Source organism: Rhipicephalus microplus, unplaced genomic scaffold (assembly GCF_043290135.1).
Source record: "Rhipicephalus microplus isolate Deutch F79 unplaced genomic scaffold, USDA_Rmic scaffold_53, whole genome shotgun sequence".
In the NCBI taxonomy this organism is placed as follows: Eukaryota; Metazoa; Arthropoda; class Arachnida; order Ixodida; family Ixodidae; genus Rhipicephalus; species Rhipicephalus microplus.
Window position 1 is genome coordinate 1,921,507 of NW_027464626.1, and position 24,986 is coordinate 1,946,492.

The 24,986-nt window shown below is 46.7% G+C and overlaps 1 long non-coding RNA gene across 1 annotated transcript; it reads right to left on the minus strand.

The window, feature by feature from the left end:
- Positions 1-243: 243 nt before the first annotated feature.
- LOC142788299 (uncharacterized) lies at positions 244-24,133 on the minus strand. Its single transcript, XR_012889328.1, has 3 exons — positions 24,079-24,133; positions 2,787-2,870; positions 244-372 (listed from the first exon to the last, which is right to left on the minus strand). It is a non-coding gene; the product is annotated as an uncharacterized LOC142788299 (long non-coding RNA).
- Positions 24,134-24,986: the final 853 nt, after the last annotated feature.

Below are 24,986 nucleotides of genomic sequence, written 5' to 3' on the forward strand. Positions count from 1 at the left end.
TTGAGCTGCTTCTGTGAAGACCCGTTTCACTTTGGTGTGTTATACTGATTCCTATATCAAAGGCATCAATCACAATTTTCGATCCGCGTTTGGTCTCTTTCCACCGGTTGCATGAATATCCACAACACTGGTCGGTGGAGGGAATGACGATTCTGCTGATGACGAAAGTCGAGAATTGCAACAGCTTACGGTTTTTGCAGGCTTCACCAAGCTTAGTTCTTTAATAGAACAAATGCTTTATAGGTCTTGTATAAAATGCACACTTTTTTCCTGTTCTTAAGAGCGGCGGCGGACGCCGCGCTCATGTTGCTGCGTCGTTAGCAGGCAGGCATGCAGGCAAGCGAACACACCATTCGCAGTGCCACCGGGTGTCTGTTCGAACGCAAGGGAAGAAAAAAGGCAAAAATTAGTTTCTGGTAAGACGTAAAGCTGCTTTGAGTGTGTAAAATATAATTTCAAGTTATACATCTATGTCTTCAAGCTAATTAAGTGCACCTGCAAGGATTTCTCGTTCTACCAGTAGGGTGACCACATTGCTGTTGGGTGACGCTGGCAGTAATTTTTTGCCGACTTTCATTATCAAGTTAAAACTATAACTTCTTTTTTACGGACAAAAGCCTGTTTGTCCCTGCCGATGTGATGAACTATCTTCTCATCAATTCCAAAAATTTTTCTGAGTCGTAGACAGTCCTTTTAAATTGTCTTGAAAAAAACTTTGACTCAATCAATGTGCGCAGCATTGTCTACAGTCAAGCCCACATATAACGGCCCCACTTAAAACGAACTTTCGCTTAAAACGAACAATATCCGCGTTACCGTGAAAATATACATTGGTTCAATGGCACAAAATCGCACTTAGAACGAACGTCTCCGAGAGCCGCTGATCGGTTACAGCGAACTGAATCAGCGGTCTGCCGACTTCCTGGTAAACCAATTTCGACCACCGATCAAGCATCGGCAAGATGCCCATACATTCTTATTGCTAAGCACCGACCCTGCCTCCACGCCCCTCTAGTTACCGCTCTCCCCGACCGCTTTTGTTAAGCATCCCTCCATCCTTTGTCTCCCCAGCTAGTCTGAGCATTCCGCATCACCAGACGAGGCACGTGTTTTTACACTGCCGCCGACCTTTCGAAGACCAGTCGACCATCTACCCCGTTTTTGATCGCTGGTACTGTCGTTCACGTCGGCGGCCTGGAGTGACCAGACCATTTGTCAACATCATCGGCAACCAACTGTGTCCGATAGTCTGCGTCAAGTGCATGCGCGTACGCTACCACACCGACTTTGATCATTTGCAATTCGTTTCGTGTTTAGGACTTGTTCTCGCTCACTTCGCACTCAACTCAGCGTGCATTCCGCGCGCGTGCGGAATCGCGAAAATCGCTGTTAATTTGCGCAGAACGAATCACAAAATATCGAAGTCCGTGAGGCCACGCAAACCCGCAGGTGCAACGAAACGATTTTTTGACCGCCGCCGCCGATTCTTCGAACACCGCCGAGCGCACCGATTCAGGCGGCCATGCACTCTTTTCAAGTTTTTCTATGTGCGAGTTTCGCGGACCTTTCAAGCAAGCTACCCAACCTGCCTCCTTCCCGTGTGTTTTGGTTTTCAAAGTCGCCCTCCCACCGCATCCTCCCCTCTCTTTATCGCAACTTTTTGCCCTTCTTTCACAAGTCTACTCTTTTCTCTTGATCACAACCCCTTAGCCCGTCTCCCCCACTACTCGACGCCCGCCACGCTGGCTCGAATTAGTTTCGTTTTTTGACTGGAAACAAGCCCAGAGCTGTTCCACACGTTCTGGCATGTGTGTCGCGTGTGTGCGTCTTGCTCGCTCTTGGTGTGCGTGTGTGGTTATAATGGCCGACGGAAGGACTAGCACGCTTTTTTCTCCTGCCGCTCAAGAAAACGTCAAAAGTGTGACCGCTTGGTTTGAGCGTAATCCGCGCGTTAGGTGCCGCGTTGCAGAGCACTTGCTCATAGCTGTTGGCCATCTGGCAGCCACTTTGCCGCTTCAGGCAACCCGGTATTCAGCTGTGGAGAAAGTGAATATTTCCTGGGCGGTGGTGATGGCTACATGCACCTAAAACTGTTTTCGTGAGACTGACTTCGTTGCCGTCGAGCCCGATGCCAAGCCTGAAGCTTCCGAACAGGACCCCTGCGGTGACGATTTGTGGCAGCGCATCACCGACTCCGACCTAGAAGAGCGAGACATTTGTTGCGATGGTTTAATTACAGCCGAAGATGATGCCGACACTGCGGAACCTTGCACGGATTAGGGCATTGTGAATGAAGTACGTAGCGAGCGCAGTTTGGAGGAATCGGATTGCGAGAACGACGAAACTTTGGAGTCAGTGCCTCATGCAGCTTATGCCACAGGTCTCGACGAACAAGTACCCTGCCGTTTTAAATAAACTCAAGACCGCCCTTATCACTTCTGAAATTCGAAACACGTACATCACGGACTTTTTGGGGCATAAAGAGTTTGTGTTTTCACTCACAACTTTTTTTAAAAGCTGTGTTTAATTTACTACGAACTTCGGGATACAGCGAACGAATGCCGCGTCACGCTCAGGTTCGTTATAAGCGGGCTCGATTGTATGTAGTTTACATTAACACGCTGAGTAGCAAAAACCCGACCTCAAAAGGAACACATAAACAGGATGGGTGCCCTTGCTTCTGTAGACATACTTTACGTCTTATTATGACTATGAAGAAACCTAGCCTTACCAATTTTATTAACAAACACTAGCCTTACCACTAATAGTAACTGAAGGTAACTTACCGGTGAAAGCACTTTAACATTGAGCTTGTGCAAGACATGGCGATTGAAAGCTTTGAAAAGCCCACTTGAACGGCAACCGGGTACCTGAAGGAGAACATGTATACACAACTGAAACGCTTCTATCAAAACCATTAATCAAGCTCCTTGCGATGGGTGTTCAAAACAGTTAACTCCATGCAGGTGGCACGTCAATGGTCTCACATAGCCTTAATTCTGTAACTGGAGTATCAAAACACAGCCTCACGCAAAATTAACTTTTAACCACGTTTCATTACTTACTGTGAACCTTGCTATATTTAAAACATTATAGCATGCCTTTTGAATCGAAACTTAAATATTAAGGAGAGATGCGATTTGAAAAAACAAACAAAAAGTTGCTTTAAATTTCATTGCCTAGGGGAATGAAATTTTCGCTTTGTGTATAGGCTTTTATCAGATATTAGCTTCCTTCAATGCTAGACTATCTAGTGAGGCTAGTCTAGCTGTCTGTTGGGGGAATTGGAGGGTGTTCATGGGGATCTAATAGAGATCAACAAAGTAAGGCGGACACATGAAGCTTATACTGTGCTGAAGAACAAACACATCCTATGCTAGCATGAACTACAGGTTTTACCGCTCACTTTAATTCAAGTGCCAGCTTAAATATACTGTGAACATTGAAATAATCTGAGCATCGAGCTATTTATTCTTTGTGGCAAACATTTATTCCAAGGCCCGAATCAATCAGGCTGCATACCAGTGAGTTTATTCCAAGTGCCACCGTGTTTATTACAATTGCCAATGACTTTAATTCAGGTGCCAATCAGTTCAATGCATAAACAAAAAGCAGAATACTGGGTGTAAAAATGGCAGTGCAATTGAAATGCAGTTCTTGCAGTAAAAAATACAATCCTTGGAAGGTAGAATAATCATTAATATTGGTATTCGCCGATAGTATTCGTGAATAAAGAATTACTGCCGTGGTTTGCTTGAGCCGTGTTTGAAGTGCTTATACTTTGCTATGTACAAGTTTGTAGAATAAGTGCTTTGCCCAGGTGGAATAACATTATTGTAAACAAGACGAAAGAAAAAACAGGAACATATTAAAGAATATTTTACAGCGCAATAATATTCAGTGTTCGTCACTAAAGCTCATAATTGGCTTTGCCATACACTACAACATTTTATAATCGGGACAAGTTATATAATGCGAAGGACAAACTGTTTATTGGAGTGCCGGAATGCATACCAAGATATCGCTAATCTGGCTGTGAGCAGTGATGGTTAAAAGGCAGCTACATAATCAAGAAATTATGAGGCCATTGCGAGGAAGAGCGATTTGGGGATAATTCATCCTGCAGTACGCATAAACGTAAACTGATCATTCCGATGTGGCCAATGGAAGTTATATTTTACACTATTCTTAGCTCTTATTTTTTATTCAAACAAAATTAGGTGCCATTTGAACATTACTGGTAATCATTGAAACAGTACTGGTTGTTTGTTTGGCTTGGTAGCTTGGTGGCGTACTTAACCAACGCGATGGAATGAACACACAGGAAATGAAATGATACGAACGCGCATTTGTTCTTGGGCCTAACTTTCTTTATTTATGTATGCATTTTTATTACGCCACATTATGCCTCTCTCATCGCACATTGGAAGCTTGCGAATTTAGTGTAATCCCTAAACTATTTGTTCTGTCCTTTCTCTCTCTCTATCTACACACACAAACGCACACACACCGTTACGTTTGGCCTGGCAATTCACCTGGACCGACGCCAATGTGCGTAAGCCGGTCTACTAGGAAGGCTTTCGACCCCATCGGCGCTTAGTCTGCAAGACGCTGTCCGGTAGACGTTCCAGGAAGCAGTCGGGTCTCCACGAAAGCTTAGCGAAACAAGCCTTTTGTTGAACGGGCTCGAACAGCAGGGGAACGGCGCCACTGTGGCGGGTCTCATTGTCAACCTCTTGACTTAGCTTTTGTCATCTACGCGAGGCCATATCAACATACCGACAGCCCGGAAGCGTGGGAACGCGTCGAAGAAGCCGTTCATGGGGATCGAGCGTTTGGATGGCCTGAAGCTGAAAGCAGCATAGACTGCTGCTGACGTTCGGGTTAGTGGCCTTCTCCCCGGATGAGCTCAACTTTCCCTCTCCGGACTCCACCTCCTCGCCCTGTGGTGCCTTCAAGTCGTGGGCCGGGTGCATCTTTGTGTGGTGCAGATAGTATGACGCACCAATTACCAGCATGTGGGGTGCAGCGCAATTAATGCGGCTAATGTAGAGCGCATAGCCAGTTCCCAACCCGTCAACTAAGGAAGCTGATCGGTTCTGCGAAGGCGAACGCGGAAGACCCGAGCGCGGGAAAGAAAATAGACTTCTTCGTTCTCACGGTTCACAAGCAGAGCAGTCAAGGTCGCCCCGTTCGGGATTAGAAGAGGAAAGCTTACTCAAAAAAGCGTCTGGCATGAGGCAGGTCAGGCGCCACCGTCTGAGTTTAAGCCATTGTTGGCAGGCACGCGTGTCATTGAGAATGACATGGAGACGCGAGCACTTGGCTGACAGAGACATAGTGGCGGCAGGAAAACAACCATAATCTGCCCCACTGTTGTTGGGATGTCGGGGCGCCTCGCTGTCGCATGCACACCTGGTAAGCGCACGGAGCCCAACGGTGTACCCACCGCTCTTAAGGAGGCTTCTAGGAAGCAACAATTAATGAGAGAACTGACGGGGCTCGAGCGTGAGAACAGCCGTCACGGAAGTCATCCGATGGAGGCAGCACTAGTAATGTTGGGCAGCACGACCTGGCATGGGAGAGAGTGTCACATGCGGAGAACCTATCCCCTTGCGGGTTTTATTTGGTGACGAGGTTTTTACAAATGTAGTGCCTTTTATGAAAGTGTTTCTGTGATTGGTTGTGATGATGCGAGTCCCAACACGTGATTGGTTTTTGTGAAGACTCTTTGTTCGACCAAGGGTTGAAAAGAGGATGTTTGAATTTGAAATGTGGGCGGAGGTTCGGGCTTGGACTCGGGCAGTCGCCTGAGGCTGCAATAAAGCGTCTCTTCACCGGACTACAGCCCTTCCTTCGCGCAGCTACCGTGCACTCGAGTCATCGAGGGGACCCATTCCGAACCTCAAACATCTTTCCTCCTTAGCTAGTGTTTAAGCTAGTAGAGGAGGAGGAAAGTAAATGGTGCGTTCCTGTTAACATTTGACCGTTTCGCCCTGCCAAGTGGTGCAATATCTGCACCCTTTCTGGAGGGTGGACCACAAAGACTTCGTCCCTTGCTTTGTGGCAAGAGTGATAACCACCTTCTTCTTACGGCAGTGACGGCGGGCTATAAAAGCCAAAGCATTTTTGTAAATAATGCCGAAACCTGCACAGAGTCATGTGCGGAATCATGAACTGAATCTCTGTTGCACATAACGCGGGATCTTATGGATCTCTGTACACTTCCTATCTTTCTTCTATAATGTAAATAAACTGCAACAAGCGAGGTTACATAAAAACACAGGTTATTATTCGAGAAGCATTAGCCGCAACAAGCTGGTACAGGCAGGAACCCGGCAAGCACAAGCTACACATGGATGTAAATATCTTCTTTCACACTGGCACAGAGCTGGCGCCACTATGCTCCGGTACAATTACTCCCCGCGCAGAAAAGAGCCAACCTGGCGACCTAGAGAAATGATACGACAAGGGGGTCATAGCACGTTTTGAAGCCTGATATGTGTAGTGTTTCACGCTCATGGCAGCAATGATCCGAAGGTGGCTCAATGGGCTCAACTTCATAGTTGACAGGAGATGTTTGTCGCACCACACAGTAGGGGCCATGGTATTTCGACGAAAGCTTCGGGGAAAGACCGGGAGGGGTAGACGGGACCCAGAGCCAAACCAACATTCCTGGGTTATAGTGGGCACTAGACGCAGAGGCATCGTGGTCAGTATTCTGGTGCCATTTGTCTTGTGCAGTAAATGAACGAGAGAGTTGACGACACTCTTCAGCATAAGCAGCTGCTTCAGAAACAGGCGTCGCTTTAGAAACGTCAGGCCTGTAAGGGAGAATGGTGTCCATGGAGCATGATGGCTCACGTCCGTACAGGAGAAAGAGAGGAGAAAAGCCAGTGATTGTTTGTGCCGCAAAGTTGTACGCGTACGTGACAAAAGGGAGCACTTGGTCCAAATTAGTGTAGTCCTCAGAGGCAAACATGGCAAGCATATTTCCAAGAGTACGATTAAAGCGTTCTGTCATGCCATTGGTTTGATGATGGTATGCCGAGGTTTTCCTATGGACAGTGCGACATGCCTTCAGCAGCTCGTCGATGGCGTTCGAGAGAAACACACGTCCAAGGTCGCTCAGTAATTCACAAGGTTCACCATGTAGCAAAATGAGAACGTGAAGAAGCAAGGACGCAACGTCTTTCATAGTGGTAGCAGGCAGCGCAGATGTTTCAGCGTAACGTGTCAAATGATCAATGGCGACGATAATCCACCGGTTGCCTCTAAGAGTGTTGAGTAGAGAACCATAAATATCAATTCCGACGCGATCGGTCTTACTGGGCAGGTTAAGGGTTGCAAAGGGCCAGCAGTGCTGTGAGAAGGCGTCTTGCGTCGTTGACACATGGTGCATGACCGAACGTACTGGCGAACGTGCCGATACATGCCGCGCCAGTAGTATTTTAGACAAAGGCGAGAGTAAGTCTTGAATACTCCAGCGTGGCCACACTGGGGGTCATCGTGAAAGGCAGCGCAGATGTCCGAGCGCAAATGACGAGGGATGACAAGGAGCCACCTACGGCCATCCGTAACGTAATTGTGGCGATACAACAAGCTTTCACGGACAGCAAAGTGGCTTGACGAGAGAGGGAGCGTGAAGTAGTTTCTGACGAGCTGTGAGAGAGGACGTCGAGCAAAGAATTGATCCAGGGATCTTTGCGCTGCTCGGATGGCATGCCAGTGATGCTCAACGATGACGAATCGCAGATGGCAGTTGGTAATCAGGCAAGGTCAGGAGGCAGTGGAGAACGGGATAGTGCATCGGCGTCTGAATGGCTGCGTCCTGAGAGATAAATAACACGGATGTCGTATTCCTGAAGGCGTAAAACCCAACGAGCGAGGCGGCCAGTAGGATCTTTCATGGACGCTAGTCAGCATAAGGCATGGTGATCTGTGACAACATGGAACTGGCATCCGTAAAGATAAGTGCAAAATTTTCCTATAGCCCAAATGATAGCCAAGCACTCCTTTTCCGTGACGGAATAGTTAGACTCTGCCTTCGTTAGGGTATGACTGGCGTAGGCGACAACATACTCGTTGCAGCCATTCTTGCGATGAGCAAGAATGGCACCGAGGCCATTCTCGCACTGAGGCCAATGAACTCTCTATCTGGGAACATTTCCTTCCAAAAGGAATGGCAATGCCACAACGTCTAGATTGGAGCAGTAGCTCTCAGCCGTGTACCCTGAAGAGAGGGCTGAGGTCATACTTTGTGATCACCCCCAGACAGTCAGTGAACTTAGGCCACTGGCAGCTACTCGACGTGTGTATCGCGGCATATATCTGCAGCAAATTAACAAGCACAGTTTATTAACAGAAAAAAATGGCCTTATGATACTGCAACATTTAAGTGTGGAAAACAGTAGCGTGATAAGGTACTGACGGAGCCAATGATAGGCTTTTTTTGTGTGTGGTTGCCTTGGTGACTTTAGGCACTGGGGCCAAATGCTTGTAGTAGCTACTCATATACTTTATTGTGTCATGGGCATTATGAAAGAGATTCCAAGAGCAAAATGAGGTTCCTAAAAAAATAGAGACGGTGACCTTTAGCAGACTAGGCCTGAGATGCCATAGTCACCGACCAATTGGCCTGCGGGCCAATTGGTCGGTGACTAATTTGACGGTCGGTGACCTGAGTCTATTGAGTTTTTCGGGCGTGCTTCCCGAAATCTGAGTAACGCGTGCATGAACTTTAAAATTGAAAGTCGCTTTCACAAGTTACCTCATGAGATGAAATAGATTTACGAAGAATTTTTGATATAAACTTGCTTAAAATACATAATTTTCATCAGGCGCACCAAAGAAAAAGGCAGTTAAAAGGACCCTGCAACACTTTTTGGAGCATGGTCAGAAAATGCTGCCGATCGGTAGTAGAGGTTCCCGAAAACACGCGAGCCAAACATAATAGCACAGCATGTGGCCTAGAATTCACAATAAACTATCAAAGTCAGCTAAAACGTGCTTCCTTATCTCTCGACATACCACGCAATATGCTCGAAAGTCACATGTAGTAAGCCCATCTATCAGCCATTGGCTGAATTGAACATGGAAAGCTCGCTTGTTACAGAGATCGGCGTGGGAGGTCGCTACTTGTCCACGCGTGCGCGTGTAATCACACTGAAAAAGCCGTGCATTCGAAGAACAAAAAGGAAAAAGTGCTCAAGGTCACGAGGCGCGCATGACGTGTTTTGTGTGCCCCTCCCACCCCTTCCTGCTTAGCTTCTAGTGCTTTCGTCGGGATGAGAGAATGCGATTGGAGCATGCGACATACCTTTGTAACTCAACTCGCACTAAACGAATTCTTAAAATTTTGCGGCATTGAGTTCGTGAGGCAATAAGCTATTCCAGTGAATTCATTCCATGGTTACTTGAAAAAGTGTTTCAGGGGCCCTTCAAGTGTTTTAGAAAAGATTGTTTAGTGTTCTAGATAACACCGAAAGTTAGAGGTTAGTTCTCAGGGTCTTATAAACTCCAATGAATTACCTTCCCGTTAGATATCTTTCACACCTTTCATTACCTAAATGAAAAAAGATTTTGGCAATATTTAGCTGCTAACTTAGAATCAATAAAGTATAACCACGAACTGCACAGTGATATCACGGATAACTAGCGCTGCTGAAAGTAGCGGCTGAAGTTCGCAAAAACACGACTGCTTCTTGAAAGATTTTAAGCTTTGAAGAAGCAGTCGTGTTTTTGCGAATTTCACTGCTTTACAAACTGCATGTTCATGGGGCGCCAAACTTGTGTTCTCTGATCCCAACGAATCCTGAACGTGCACTCGTCCATGATTACCAAGCGTTTCAAGTGAGATGCAGACCAGTGGGCGCGATATTCAGCAAACTAGAGCCGCTTCGCCTTGTTCTCGGATCGCATGAGGGGCTTCCTGACAGCGGTTCGGCTTCAAAGTCCTGCTACGTAGAGGAGGCGTTTCATGGTTGTAGAAAAAACCTGGTCAAGTCCGTGCTCAGTTTGTACTTCTCCGACTGTACTTTTCAGCTGTTCTGCTACGGCTGCCACAATTTGCAGATATTTGTCCATTGTAGTCAGCCGGCAACGAGGCTGCTGAGAGGCATCTCCAATGCGTCCATCATTCCTGTACACTTGAATGATCCAGTTGACAATTGCAAAAGGACGGTTTTTCATCGCTAATATAGCACGTGGAGAATATTCTCGCAGGCATAAACCTACAATACATCGTCTTTCTCCTTCCGGCATTTACGGCATGGCCCTTCAATTAGGAGACAATACTGGAATGAAGTAATATCGAACGTATGCAGTCCTTTTATCATGCGGCGATAAAAAAAAGGAACCTTTGATGGCACAACAAATTAATGGGTCATAACAAATTACTGTAGTGGACTAATGTTGTAAGCCTAAAAAGATATAAAACGATAAGCGCGCCTTTTTTTCTTAGAGACAAAAAGTATGAAGCTTTAATCTGCAACTGCTCACAGCAGTAAAAATTTGTCATCGGTGCTTGTTTGGTGCACTGATTACCCCATACAAGTTCCACTGAAAATTTGATTAGAATGTTTCTTAATTTGTCTGCCTGAGTGGTACGAAGAAAAACAGCTGCTAGTAAGCTGTGAATGAGGGTAGAATATTGGCGATTTAAATTCTGGAGCACGTGAGAGCAGCGCAATTGGTAACACACCAATGTTATATCAGTTCCATAAGATTAACGAACTACTCACTATCTCTTGTTTACAGGTTAGTAAATAATCAAAATTTTCAAACATTGCAAGCTGTTATATCAGGCCTCACATGATATATTAATCACCAATTTTGCGATGTTAAGCTTTGGGCTGATCAAAAGCATTGATTGATTGATTGATATGTGGGGTTCAACGTCTCAAAACCACCATATGACTATGAGAGACGCCGTAGTGGAGGACTCCGGAAATTTCGACAACCTGGGGTTCTTTAACGTGCACCCAAATCTGAGCACATGGGCCTACAACATTTCCACTTCCATCAGAAATGCAGCCGCCATAGCTGGGATTCGAACCCGCAACCTGCGGGTTAGCAGTCGAGTGCCTTAGCCACTGGACCACCGCGGCGAGCCCTGAACAAAAGCAGTCGTGTGAGCTGCAGAATATTATTTCTGTTACACTGAGCAGCTTAGCTCTGGCAGTGCCAGCGCGAAGTTTTGCTCGTGTAAGGGCCACGGTTTATTACTTGCACGATGGCTTGAAAAAAAAGCCACAGTGTCTGCGCTTCTTGAGAACCGCACAAACTGCTCAATTTGTATGCGTACGTAACAAGAGTAATGCTTGCTTCACCGCAAAGCAGCACCAATTTTGTCGAGCGACCGCACTCCAGCAGACGATGCGGCGAAAGCCCCGCCTACAGCTGTCTTTGAGCTTGCGCACCAGTTTCCGAAGCAGCCGGCAGAGGTGCTCCATGGAGCGCCAGCCACACGGCACGGTGTTCAGGGTAGAAGTGGACAGCTCTGTACATCCTTGGGACGACGACAACCCCGGACATAACAGTGGCGATGAGGAAGTGGATTTAGACCTGCGCTACGCACTGCCTTTAATATTAGATACCCGAATTCAACGACTCATCATGGTCATCGCGGTTTGGATGCCTACAGCTTTACTTCGTGGGTAACAACACAACTGATGCAGCAATTAAGAGAGCCAACCTGCTAATGCTGTGCGGGAAGCAGACGTACGACAAAGTCTGTGCCCTGATTCAGTCAGCCATTCCAGCAATCATAGACTACGACGACATTTTAACTGCGCTACAAAGATGCTATGACCCAAGGCCATCAGAGGTCTACAGCTTAGCCCGCTTCCAGCGTCGAGACCAACTGGAAGGCGAAAAAGTAAGCAACTACGTGGTGACTCTAACAAATCTCGCGGCTGACGGCAATTTCGGGACGTCGACTTCAGCAACTTCAGCTACTGCGCAGAAGAGAGGATCAAGTGCCAACCTACTAACACCAATACGTTCACTTTGAATGTAATGTTGCGTGACCGCTTTGTGTGCGGACTGCGGGACGAAGACCTACAACAACACCTGTTCGCAGAGACGAGTCTCAGCTTCGCCAAGGCATACGACATCACCCAGCGAACGGAGAGCGCCAGTCACCAGCAGAGAGATGTTTGAACGTCGAACCGGTACAAGTGCCAGTTAGGAATCTGGCTATTCCAAAACTAGGCTCTAACAAGAAGAGAAACAGAAACAGGACGCTGTTGGCGGTACAGCAACGTGCACAAGGGTGCAACAGCTTAAATACAATTTGAAACAATTTTTGGAGCAGCAAAATGTTACATCTGGAGCACTAAAATCCAAATTTGGAGCAGGTTAGGGAAACAAATTCACACATCTTTTTATCATGAAATACATTTAAACCTGCTTATAACAAACCTTGATATAACAAATTCCTCGGTATAACTAAGTTTTTCTATTCCCCGCCGTTACTCCATAGAAGCACATGTATTTGTGACCTCTATGCAACAAAGTAACAGTGGTAGACAACCTTGATATAATGAATTTTCCCGACGGACAATCTAGGAATTTCGCTCTACATTTTGTTACAAGCATGCATCTTCCGCGGCTGCCCCTCTGCCGACAAAGCACGAAGGGGCGCACGCGCATCAGGCGAGGGCAAGCGCTCGTTATTGCGCGCAGGTGAGCGCGAGGCGGCTACACCCCACGAGCTGGCGTTGCTGCCGTTCTCGTCGCCGCAAGCGCATACGCAATAGTGCCCCACCCTCCCCCCCACACACACACACTCCAAAAAAAATAAAATAGGAAAAAAAACCTTTGTGCGTTCGCAGTGCCACACTAATGCGCTTCCGGGACAACTTATCGTAGTGTCTTTGCTAAATTCTGAGCCGCCTTCATGTTTTCCTCAACGAGCTCTCTGGTTTTAGATAGTCTTTCTAACAGATCTAAAATGTAGCTGACTACGTGCGGGTCTTCTTCATAACCCTCCCACGAGTCTCTCAACAGCCGAAATGGAGATCTTAATGTCCCCCCCCTCTTCCTCATTATTCGCGCGGTAAAGTGCGCGTGTGAGATGAGCGTGCGGCGGCGCATCGTGACAAGCTGGGTGCCGAGCGCGGGCGGCTTTTTTTTCTTCCTTTCTTGAGTTTTTATATTGGATACGTACATATACGGTGAAGCACGGCTGCGGCAGCGACGGCAATAAATCAGTCGGGACTCTCCGCATAAATGCTATGGCAATACAAAAAGAAAAACAAAGACGTCGTCAGGGGCCACACGATGAACGCGCAGTGAAACTATGCACGGGCGCACGGCGTCGAAAACGAAAAGCGAAGGACAAAGACACAGATGCGGAAAACCACGAAAAACTATTCGATAAAGCGCCTTCCATATGCAGCGCAGCCCACGTATATGTGACACATGCCTGTGCACGCGCGCTTATCCTTCGACAGGTGAAATAGCACCTTCGAGTTTTACCGGAACGATTGCGTTTAGTTGCCGGGCGCACAAAGATTACTTGGCTCGCTGGAAAGGCGCCGTTCGCGAAAAGAGTGCGCCTTTCAAAAACAGTGAAGTAACAACTGGGGTACCTGTTAGTTGGCACTCAATCTGTACCCGTGATTACGTTTCGTGCCTCGTTTTAAACAGCGTGTTAAGTGTCGAGCCGTAAACATTGTTAGTTTGCTTCGTCCTGTTAATTGTGCTCGTGCGTCATTCGTGCCAGAGCAGCGCGTTTCACGTTTCAATCTGCTTGCTGTTCTTAGCGTTATATTGAAAGTTGTTGCTATTGCAGTCATTTATTGCTTCGCCCTTGCGGCGAAACTGTGACTTTTCCTACTTTCGGACAACCGTGTCGACCACACCGAGGGGATGTCAGATGACACGTTCATGGAAACTCTCCGAGACCACGGTGACGACGGCTCTTCGCAGGTCGACTGGTCACTTGCTTTCCCGTCTTGCTCAGCGCCGCCAGTTCGCAGGCTGGTAGCTTTTGCGATTAGCTGATTAGTTCTAGCAACACGACAGCGCAATCCAATGAACGCGATAGTAAAAAATTGTAATGGTATAATACGTAAAGCTGCACCAACTCTTTTGGATCGGATATCACGTAACTCTAACAAAATGCTGGTGTGAGCAAATATGGCCTCTCCAAGGAGAAGTGCTCTTTCCACACAGTCTCTTCCAACACCACCTAAAGTCTAGGTGGTGTTGGTCTCTTCGCGCTGAAACGGCACTGATACTCGCCGAGATAGCAAGCGCACCAGCCATGCAACCACCCTTAAAATCCAATTGAGTTAATTATTGCCACTCAAGCGATCCCCTCCCCCCTTCCCCACCCCCTAACCCCCACATTGTTTCACGCTAGTTCAAGAAGGGTGGTTTACTTTCTGTTTGAGCATTCGACGGCAGTTATCTTATGCATGTTATCTTATGCTCTTTCCAGGTGATAGGAAAGAGCAGACTGGTTTGATCTCTGCTTCAGCAGCGCTCGCGCGCCTTTACTCCCTCGTGAAATTACGATGCGCGGGGGCATCTTATCAATTTGGACTTGTTACGTAACATAGCGGCGATGCAAAAACTCTCCGAGTGTGTCCATGTAATTGATATTGCAATATTAATGCAGTTTTTTTTACTGTAAAATAAGTGTTTTCAGTTAGCTCTCCTTAAGTACCCCTTTTGTTTAATTTGCGCGTTTATTTTCCGAATTTTGTACCAAACCAGCATATGATGAAATCCTCTTTATAACAAGTTTTTTCGAGACTTTATCAGTTTCGTTATATCCAGATTTAACTGTATTAAACTTGGAGCAGTATAAATAAAGCTTAGATATTGAAAAAGAAGTATATACCATTCAGCATCCTTTAAATTATCCAGTGTGAATAGAGCCCTGCTATTTCAATGAACGCAGTATGATGAACTACCCGACTGAGCGAACAGTGATGAAGTTCATATTAGGATTTGCTGCACCTGTCAAATATTTTGACAGACTCTGCGATATTAAATATAGATCTGCCAAACTCGCAACTTTGAAATTTGAGAGATTCGTAAAACTGAGGAGTAAGGGTGGCGAAAATGTCATACACCATTCCACATGATTGCCAGTAGCTCATTTAGATGTCAGTTATTATACTAGTACTCAGAATTTTGCGGCGTACAAACTCATGAGTAACTTAGCAAAATGTGCAGTGTCCTGTCAATAACGCTAACAGCCCCTTCTAAATCTCAACACACACACACGCACACACACACACACACACACACACACACACGTATATATATATATATATATATAAATATATATATAAAAGAAGAAGTACTCTGGCACAGGGGCAGCAGCATCGAGCATGCAGCAGAGCTGTAAGTTTGTGTCGAAGTTTGGGGCGAAGACCATGCCACCATCGAGGTAACACAAACAGATGTTCCATTTATGGCCACGCAGAATGCTGTCCACCATTCATTCGAACGTTGCAGGTGCATCGCAATGTCGAAAAGGCATGACGACGAATCCATATAAGCTGTCTGACATGACAAAAAGTGGTTTTGAGGCGAGTGGCCTCCACCATAGCACCTGCCTTTAGCCTGACCACAAGTATAACGAGGAGAAAAACTCAGCCCTCTCTAAACAGTCCAAAGCATCGACAATGCGTGGCAGTGGATAGACATCTATTAGCGTGATCTTGTTCAATCACGGGAAATAAAGACAGAAACGTATGGAATCATCTTTCTGTTTGACCAGGACCATCAGAGACGCCCATGAGCTCTGTGATAACGCTTCTGCGGAGCATGCATACTCTACTTCCTTAGCAATGGTGCGGTATTCTGTAGCGGACACGCAATATTGTCATTGTCGCAGCGGTGAGTGGGACCCAATGTTGATGCGGTGCTTGACTGCTATGGCACGGCCGAGAGATGTTTGTGCAATGTTGAAAAAAAGCGGTAGCACTTTTCTTTCGCCGGTTGGTGAGGAGCTGAGAACACTGCGAAGGTGTTAAATCTTCAGCAATGAACGGTCCAGATATGTCCGCTGATGTTGGGTCAGGCACAGAGATGACAGCCACTTCACAGATAGTGGTGGAAGGCGCCTCATCAAGGACGAATATAATTCTGGTGGAGTTGATCGTCTCGACCTGGCCAAGGCATCCGTGATAAAACAGGGATAAAGGTGATGACTGATGATCATATATTGGCATAGTGGTAGAGCCTTCGACAAGGTCGATTGACGCAAAAGGCAGCGGAAGGCTCTTCGGGGAACTAATATTTGAGATGGTGTGAAGAAGACTGTGTCATCGAATATGGCACTGCATGAAACTGGTACGAATACGAAAGAGCATGGAGGGATTTCGGTGTTGTCATTAACGACTAGTTTAGAGGTAGACTGGATGTCGACGGAGGCTCGGTCATTCAGTGCGCAGAATTGAACCTCAGCCCAAGCACACTCGATTACAGCGTTGTGACGCGACAAAAAGTCTCTTACCAAGACAATGGTATGGGATCACGATGAAAGAATGATGCACTATATTGTATACAGAACGTCCTCAATTGTCACACGGGCTGTACAGACTACGATCGGTTGAAGAGGTTGAGCACTGGCTGTGCAAAACGACAATCTGAAGAAAGGCGTCATGACCTTACGAACTGAGCGGCAATATCCAGCATGGATAACAGTAACAGCTGCACCAGTATCTACAAAAGCGATTGCAGCGACATTTTCTATGCAAACTATAATAACATAAACAGGTGACGAATGAGGACTTGGGCAAACCAAAACTTGCACAGTTCTTGACTCATAAACTGCATCTAGTTTCTTTGTTCGTTAGGCACAGGCTGTCAGCGCATAGGACAAGGTGAGCGGCGGTGCGGAGAGGGCGAGCAAAGATGTCCCAACCGAGGGCGGTGGTTATCCTGATAGCGAGCTTGCGTTAGAGTGTAGTAACCGTAACGCGCGTTGGAGTCAAGTAGAAAGAAGGGCTCTCGGCAGTTTTCATCGATGATGTACGTCCGGCGGCGGCAATACCTTGCGACGGGTCCGGGGTATCAACATACCAAACATATCAGGTGACTGTGAAAGCTGCGCATTGGATTGGAGGTGTTAGTGCCACTCCAAGAGACAGTAAGTGGGGGATAGCTGGCAGGATACTGGAATGGAGGTGCAGGCACTTGAGAGTTGGCATGGCTGCAGCTGCAGCGTAAGTGAGTAAAGCAGTTAGAAAATTATGCTCACAGGCAGCTGCAAGCGCCTGCGCGAGCTCTCCTTGAATGACACCATGGAGAAACGATGGTAGAGTTGTGGTAGGATTCAGGGTGAAGGTACCAAAGAAAACTGTCGTGCGACTTCATCGCCGAAAAATGTTTTTATTTCGGCTATTAGCGACGCTTGGTCATGACCGTTAGTCACGCTGGACAGTCATGCCAAATCGTGCGCTGGAGGACGTCTTGTCAGAACTCGCTGCTTCCGCGATTCTTTGTAGCTTTGGCACAAGCTAATGACGTCGTTAAGCGTGGTTGGGCTCTTCGCCAAGAGCATTTGCATTGCACAACAGCCAGGTAGCCAGCTGTAATGATTAAGGGACGTTCGTCACTATGTTTGTTGATGGCGGACGAGAAAGGATTAACATGAACAATTTATTTGATGGCACGGGTGGAACGGCTGACGGTGCATGGATACGCTACCGTGTGCAGCGCCTTTGAGTCGGACGTCGCGGCCAACCCAGCAGTCAGGGTCGCAACTCCGGAGGTCCAGGATCTGGCCACGGCTCACGAGGACCACACCCGGTAGGCCTCGCCCACGAACCTGCTCCCGGCCACTGCACCCAGGCAGGAGCCGTTCAGCAGGCCCCGTCCATGGACCTTGTACAGACTGACGGATTCGACCTCAAACAGACACACCGGAGCTCGACCTGGCCGACACGTACGGGTCCCACGTCCGGCTCAGGAACGCTGCCAGGAACTCGTCTTCTCGAGCGGCGCACCGCTTCCTCTGCCTTCGTGGCCTCAACCTTCGAGCTCTCTTCTCCGCACGTTCCTTGTTCTGTTGTCGATGTGCGACGCTGGTGACGCCGGCACTTGATGGCATGAGTGCGGCTACGGAGCAGTCAGCCCGCATCGGAGACGCGATGCTCCATGCGGGGAATGGCCAGCCCGTCCAGCGAACAGCTAGCGTCGAGACGCGATGCTCGGCGCAACCGTGACCATTAGCCAGGCCACGTCCATCGCTGTGCCGAACGGCTGACGGTTGACACGCCTCGCCGAGATCTGCGATGCCCTCGGCAAGGAAGAGAACAGCAGGCCAGGCCACGCCCCGAGATGCAGTACTCGTGCCGGCAATGCCGCCCCAGCTGGTGGTTGGACGGCAGCAGCGTGGACGGCCGCGTTCCCTGGCCGGAACCTGGATCGCCTGCGTCCGACGCTTCGGCCCGCTGTCTTCCGCCTGCCGCTGCTTCGGCTCGTCCCCAGCCACAAAGCCTGCTGCCACGTAATTGTCGCACGTGGCCCAATCGTGGCACGCCACCTCTGTGGGCCACCGCTAGTCATCAGCTGATTGGCGCACAGTTGCCTCGTAATCGCACGTGCCTTGACCCGCACCTTCGTCGTTGTCGTTTTTTCTCGAATCCTCACACTCGTAATCGCACGTGCCTTGTCCCGCACCTTCGTCGTTGTCGTTGTTTCTCGAATCCTCACACCAGCGGACCTCGAGGTCCATAAAATATGTTTCATCCTTCGTAAAGTGCCACTCAGTGAATATTTCACCAATGAAGAGGCCAAGCCGGCAAAGCCGATAAACTCGGCAATTGCGAAATGCAACATGAATGCCAAGATAAACGCCCAAACACCCGCCTCACATCAAATTGCTAAGCCCAGAGCACCAGAGCGACACAGCAAGGACTCGGATTTCAACTCCTATTTTTACGAAGATGAAACATTGAAACGAAAGACATCATCTTCTTTACGAGAACAGGGAGCTGTTCGTTCGAGAGCCCCTAGCAAGCGAGCAAAGCCTCAGACCAACGCATCCGACAGCCCATAATTCAAAGCCGTGGCACCACTGAGTAAGAAGCCTGTGCTCAAGGCAGCTACCATGAAGCCCCAACAATCGAAGCAACAGGACAGCTTTTCCAACTATCCTGAGGACAGTGCGCCGAAATCGCCTCCTGCCAAGAAGCAAGCAACCGCAAAGTAGACACAAAAGGCTTAAAATGCTGCGTCAGCCAAGAAAGCTGCTGTGAAGTGGGACGAGTCTTTAAGCTCAGTCAGTTCCGACGAGCCTGAGCAGACAAAGGTGATGGCACTGATGTCAAGTAGTGCTGCCACTCTGCCTATTGCTTCACCAAATGCGACACTGGCTAAACTCTAGAAGGATGACAGGGAGTCATCTCTGCAAAGTGAAAATGGTAAGCCTTTCAAGAAGATTGTCAAGCCTCAGGCCACCAAACCCAAGAACACTAAGTTAAAGTTTGTAAACGAACAGACCTTTGTGGTTCGTGAATCTACCTCTCAGCCTGCCAGCCCATCTTCAACAGATGTACATTCAAGCCAATGCAAGCCATTTCATTATGTTCTTAGCTATGCCTACGCATGGCAAGACATCTTTAGCGCTGAACTTCTCGACCCCTGGACTTGGTCGTCAAGCAGGGGGTGGCACATGAGTTGTCAGCCATACCGCAGTGCCCATCTCGCGTACCCCCCGATAGATGGCAGCACCCGCCGCCACTCCCATTGTGATTCCTCCTCGCCTCGCTAGACAGCGCTCAGTGTCAGACGCCAGTTGAGACAGCTTTAGCCTATACACATTGCACACACAAAAAAGAAGAAACTTGGGCAGACAGTGAAGGGTTTGTTGGTAACATTTGCAAGAAGCACATCAAAATTAATCTTGTGCCAAACGATATAAAAAGAGCGCACAGAATCGCAAAATGTCAACCGGAAAAACCACGCCCGGTAATTGTTAACTTCTCCCAGTTCAAAATAAAAGAAGCAATCCTATCTAACGGTTTCAAACTGAAAGATACGCCGTACAGTATAGCTCCGGATTATTGTTTCGCTACCCGCACTGCCTAAAGAGAGCTTCTACGCTTTGCATGTGAGCACAGCGACCCTTTCAATCTTCGTTACAAGAAGGTAGTTATTGGGAAAAAATCGTGCCACTATAATGCAACCCGAAAAGAAGTCGAAGGAATTTTTCCGCGTGAAGCTAACAATTTCGCAACCCAGTAAATGCGTCGCCAGTTACCTCACCCTCTCGCCATATCCAGGATCACCCCTCTAAACATGCAAATAATGTCACCTTTTCTATTCTCTACACAAACATAAAAAGCATCATGCCGAAACACGACAAAATATGTACCATAATTGAATCATCTGATTGTGACGTCGGGATGCTGACAGAAACATGGCTTTTACCTTCCATCAAAGATTCTGAAGTTCTTTCATACCTAATCAATTTCACATTGCATCGCCAGGACCGTTTATCCGGTCGAGGTGGTGGCGTGCTCATCGCTGTTAAACATACAATCCTTCACTTCATTATTAGCATTACCAGTCCACTGGAAGCTCTTTGGGTAACTTGCGAAAGTTCCCATGGGCTGGTCATACTAGGTGTCTGTTACCGCCACCCCCCCCCCCCTCCGCCAAATCAGAGCCCAACTTTAACATCAGCTTTAACGACACCTTCGACAAACTACACAAAATGTATCCCCGTAGAAAGTTTATAATTTGTGGGGCTTCAATTATCCATCCAGAAAATGATCAAACAATGTTTTCCTTCGCAGCGGTGAATGCGGCGATTTCCTAGCCTGTTTAGAAAACTACCAACGAACACAAGTTATAACCCATGCCACCAGAGAAACATTACGCAGCTCTATTATAATAGACCTTATACTAATGTCGGATCCAAGTAGCCTACATTCTCTCCATTACCTTAAAGAAATAGGTGATCACAAAATTATTTTTGCCTTTCTCAGTTTTACTTTTCCAGAAAATAAGCTTACACCAAAGCAGATAAAGCTCTACGGTCGTGGCAATTATGAAAATATTAACACCGAACTTGAACAATTTTACAATTCATACCACCAGGGATTGAACAAGCGCACCATAGAAAACAATTGGAGGTTATTAGTCGAAAAACTCAATCAACTAACTGATGCATGTATACAGAGCATAAAAATTAAAAACAAAACATCCGCCCCTTGGTTTAACAACGCGATTAAAAACTGATGAGCCGGAAAAAACACCTGTTCAGACGTGCCAAACAACAAAACCGACCATCTCTATGAAAAGAATATTTCGACTCTGTGCGATGCCTCTCAATTAACATTCAAAACGCGAAACGCAATTTTTTTCGATCAACACTACCAGACATGCTCAAAAATAACCCTAAGAAATTATGGCAAACAAAAAACCCATGAAACATCTCGCCGATAACTCTTTTGGTACTAATAACAAATCGCTAAGTGACGTAGATTCGGCCAATGCCCTAAACAATGCCTTTTGTTCTGTTTTCACGCGTGAAGATAGCTTTTTTGCGAACTCCGGAGAGAACCTTGAGCCTATATAAGTGAGCTAATGTCACCTATTGAAATATCTGCAAATAGAATAAATAACGCAATTAGAAAAATGAAACTGTCATCTGCAAGTGGAAAACATCAACGGCAAAATAATAATGACCACACAATTGATAATTAGTACAGAAATTCAGCTGCTCTTCTCTGAATCACTTTCACAGGGACAGGTGACAAGTGATTGGAAACTCGGTGAAATCACTCCACTATACAAAAATGGCAACAAAGCATTCCCATATAACTACCGGCCCATATCGCTTACAAGTGTCCCATCCAAAACTATGGAGCACATTTTATTTACCAACATCGTTAATCACCTCTAACAGCACAACTTCATTCACCCTTCCCTAAATTGTTTTTGAAAAGGCCTGTAGTGTGAAACGCAACTTGCTGCCTTCATCCCTGACTTGCAGACAAATCTTGACCGGAACATCCAAACTGATGCTTTATTTCTTGACTTTGAAAAGGCTTTTGATAAAGTTCCTCACCACCGCCTTTTGACCAAACCTTCTTTGCCTAATCTCGACCCATTCCTCTTGTCCTGGATTAATAACTTTCTCACTGACAGAAAACAGTTTGTCGTCATAAATAGAGCTAGGTCTCAAATCTCTCCCGTCCTCTCCGGTGTTCCCCAGGGAACAGTACTTGGCCCCCTGCTTTTCCGAATTTACATCATCAACCTTCCACACTGTATTACTAACAACATAAGATTATTCGTCGACGATTGCATTATTTACGCAAAAATCACTAGTCATGAAGAGCAAATAGCTTTACAAGCACACCTAACAGCCGTTCAAAATTGGTGCCACAAGTGACATATGAGTTTAAACATTTCTGAATGTAGATCAGTGTCTTTTCACAGACGTACTAATTCGTTAAAGTACAACTACGCCCTATATAACAGTTTTCTATAACCGACTAGCTCGTATAAATACCTTGAAATACATATCTCAAGTGACCTATCATGGACCCTCCAGATCAATCACGTCATTTCAACAGCGAGTAGATCTGAAGGTTATATCCAAAGAAGCCTGAAGTTTGCTCCCAGCCACTTAAAAATAGTAGCTTTCACCACAATATTACGCCCCAAATTAAAATATGCCGCAGCAATTTGGAACCCACACCAGCATTATTTCATCCAAAACCTAGAAGCCATCTAAAACTGCGCTGCCAGATTCACCTTTCCCAATTACTCATCGTTCACCAGTGTAGAAGACTTAAAGAAGCCTGCCGTATTAATTTCTCTTAGTCAAAACCAAAAAACTGCGCGGCTCGTATTATTTCACAAATTCCATCACGCATCCCCATCCAGCATTTGCGTCACGCAACACCCCTATTTCTGTGATTGATGTTGCAACACTATGCAAGTATATTACCCTCGTCCCAGAACTACCGCATTGGCCGAATCTTTCTTCATTCGGACAGCTGAGGAATGGAACGCCCTACAGGATACCATTGTTAGCATTCAGGATGCAGAAGCCTTTCAAAATTCCCTGTTAACCATCACTGAACCATAATAATTTTTTTTCGTGTGACTTGCCATGCTAATTCTTGTGTAATGGTTTCTAGTGTCATCTTCCTAGTATGGCGTGTATGTATATTTTGTGTACTTGGCAATGATTTGCACCCTATAAGTGGTATATTTTGTCACTGTAAAATGTTTTTATCTAGAGTCCACAAACAAATGTACTTGTTACCCCCCCCCCCCTTTTTTTTCTTGTTTTGTTTGTTTCTGCCACTTCAGATATGGCCTGAAATTTCTGTTTTATGTTTTGTTGCACATCCAACTTTGCCTTTACCCATGTCTTGTATGCCCACCCCTCATGTAATCTACCTTCTGTTCGGGACCCTTGAGGAAAATGAAATAAATAAGTAAATAAATTTGTTTTATCTGCTGTAGCTAAATATTTGCTACGAAAAATGACAGGAAAGAGGAAAAACACACAGACCTGTCCAGAGCAGAGAAGACTACAGGTGGTGCCTTATGCGCACCATGTTGGGCATGGCCTGAAAAAAGTTGCCTCCAGGTACAATGAGTCTGTGGTGTTTTCCGCGCCAAGGAAACTGAATGGCTTATGTGCACACATCGGCAAAAAAAAAGAAGCCACAGTACGAAGTGAAGCAAGGGCAAATTTGTGTGAATTGTGTTGTTGGTGTGGTATATGAAGTTCCACTGACTTTTCGGATGGTGTACATAAGCCAAACAGGTGTTGTGTGAATTTTAGAGCATGGAAACATTTTAAATTATTAGAGAAAGGAACAGGCTCCAAATTAGCCCTTCATTGTAAATAGTGCAAATGTAAGCCAATGCTGAACAAACTCAGGATTTTGGGCAGAAGCCATGAAAAAATGGCACATGAAATATAGTTGAATCTCATTAATTCGAACACGCTTAATTCAAACTTCTGGTCAGTTCGAACTCATGATAAGGTCTCTTCAAAGCTATGTGTATTCCAATGGACAAAAACACCCGGTAATTCGAACGTGCAGACACTTGCGACGGTTATTTTGAACATACCGTGCTCCGAAAATGCTCTCAGCACCCTGCCCAATCCCATGGCGGCACCTGCGACAACTAAGCGCTGCCCGAAAAGGAAATGAAAAGGCAAGAAAAGGCTATGGTGGAATGTTTGCTCACTCTCTAATGCCGATCTGCGACGTGCCCTTGTCACGGTTCTCCCTTTTCCGTCCCTGCCACATAAAGACCCTTCTCCTTCCAACGCCGTTTGCGAAGAGAGAGAGGAAAAAAAGGCTGTTGCTGGGTTGAATGAATGTGTGGTTGAAGGAAAGGAAAAAGGCACTATCTTCTGCGGCCTTTGCCCCTTGCGGAAGCACGGCTCTGCACATTGAAGGAAGGAGGGGGGTCTTTCACGCGCCCATGCCACGCGTCCCCCTTCTTTCCTGTCCCTGCCACATAACCCTTCTCCTTTCAACGACGCGCGCGAAAAGAGTGAAAAAAAAGCTGCCGTGGAGTGATGGTTTTCTCTCAAATGCCGTCTGCTTCTCTCCGCCTGGACGGAGATGCTCCTCCTTTCTCGTCATGTGCTAGCCATGCTACGGCTGCGCAGCGGAGAGACTACGCAGCCGTTGTTGTCGTCGTCTTTAGAAAGTGTCGATGCTGGACATTTCCGCGTGCAACTTCTCTTGCCAGGAGAATGCTGAAGCCGAAGTAGAAATGCTTTGCAAGCTGCGTGCGGAATTGATTGACTTGCTGCAAGGCAAACGCATGCAGACGCGAATCACCGAATACTTGAAATAATAATGGATGTCCTGTGATTTGTAAATAAATGTAAGTCTTCTGAAACTTCCCCCCCCCGTGCGTTAGCTCAATGCACATGCACCACTGCATGGAGAGCCCTCGGTTTATTTAGCTTTCATTAGTTTGAACTTCTTTTAATTTGAACAAATTTTCGGGCCCCTTCGAGT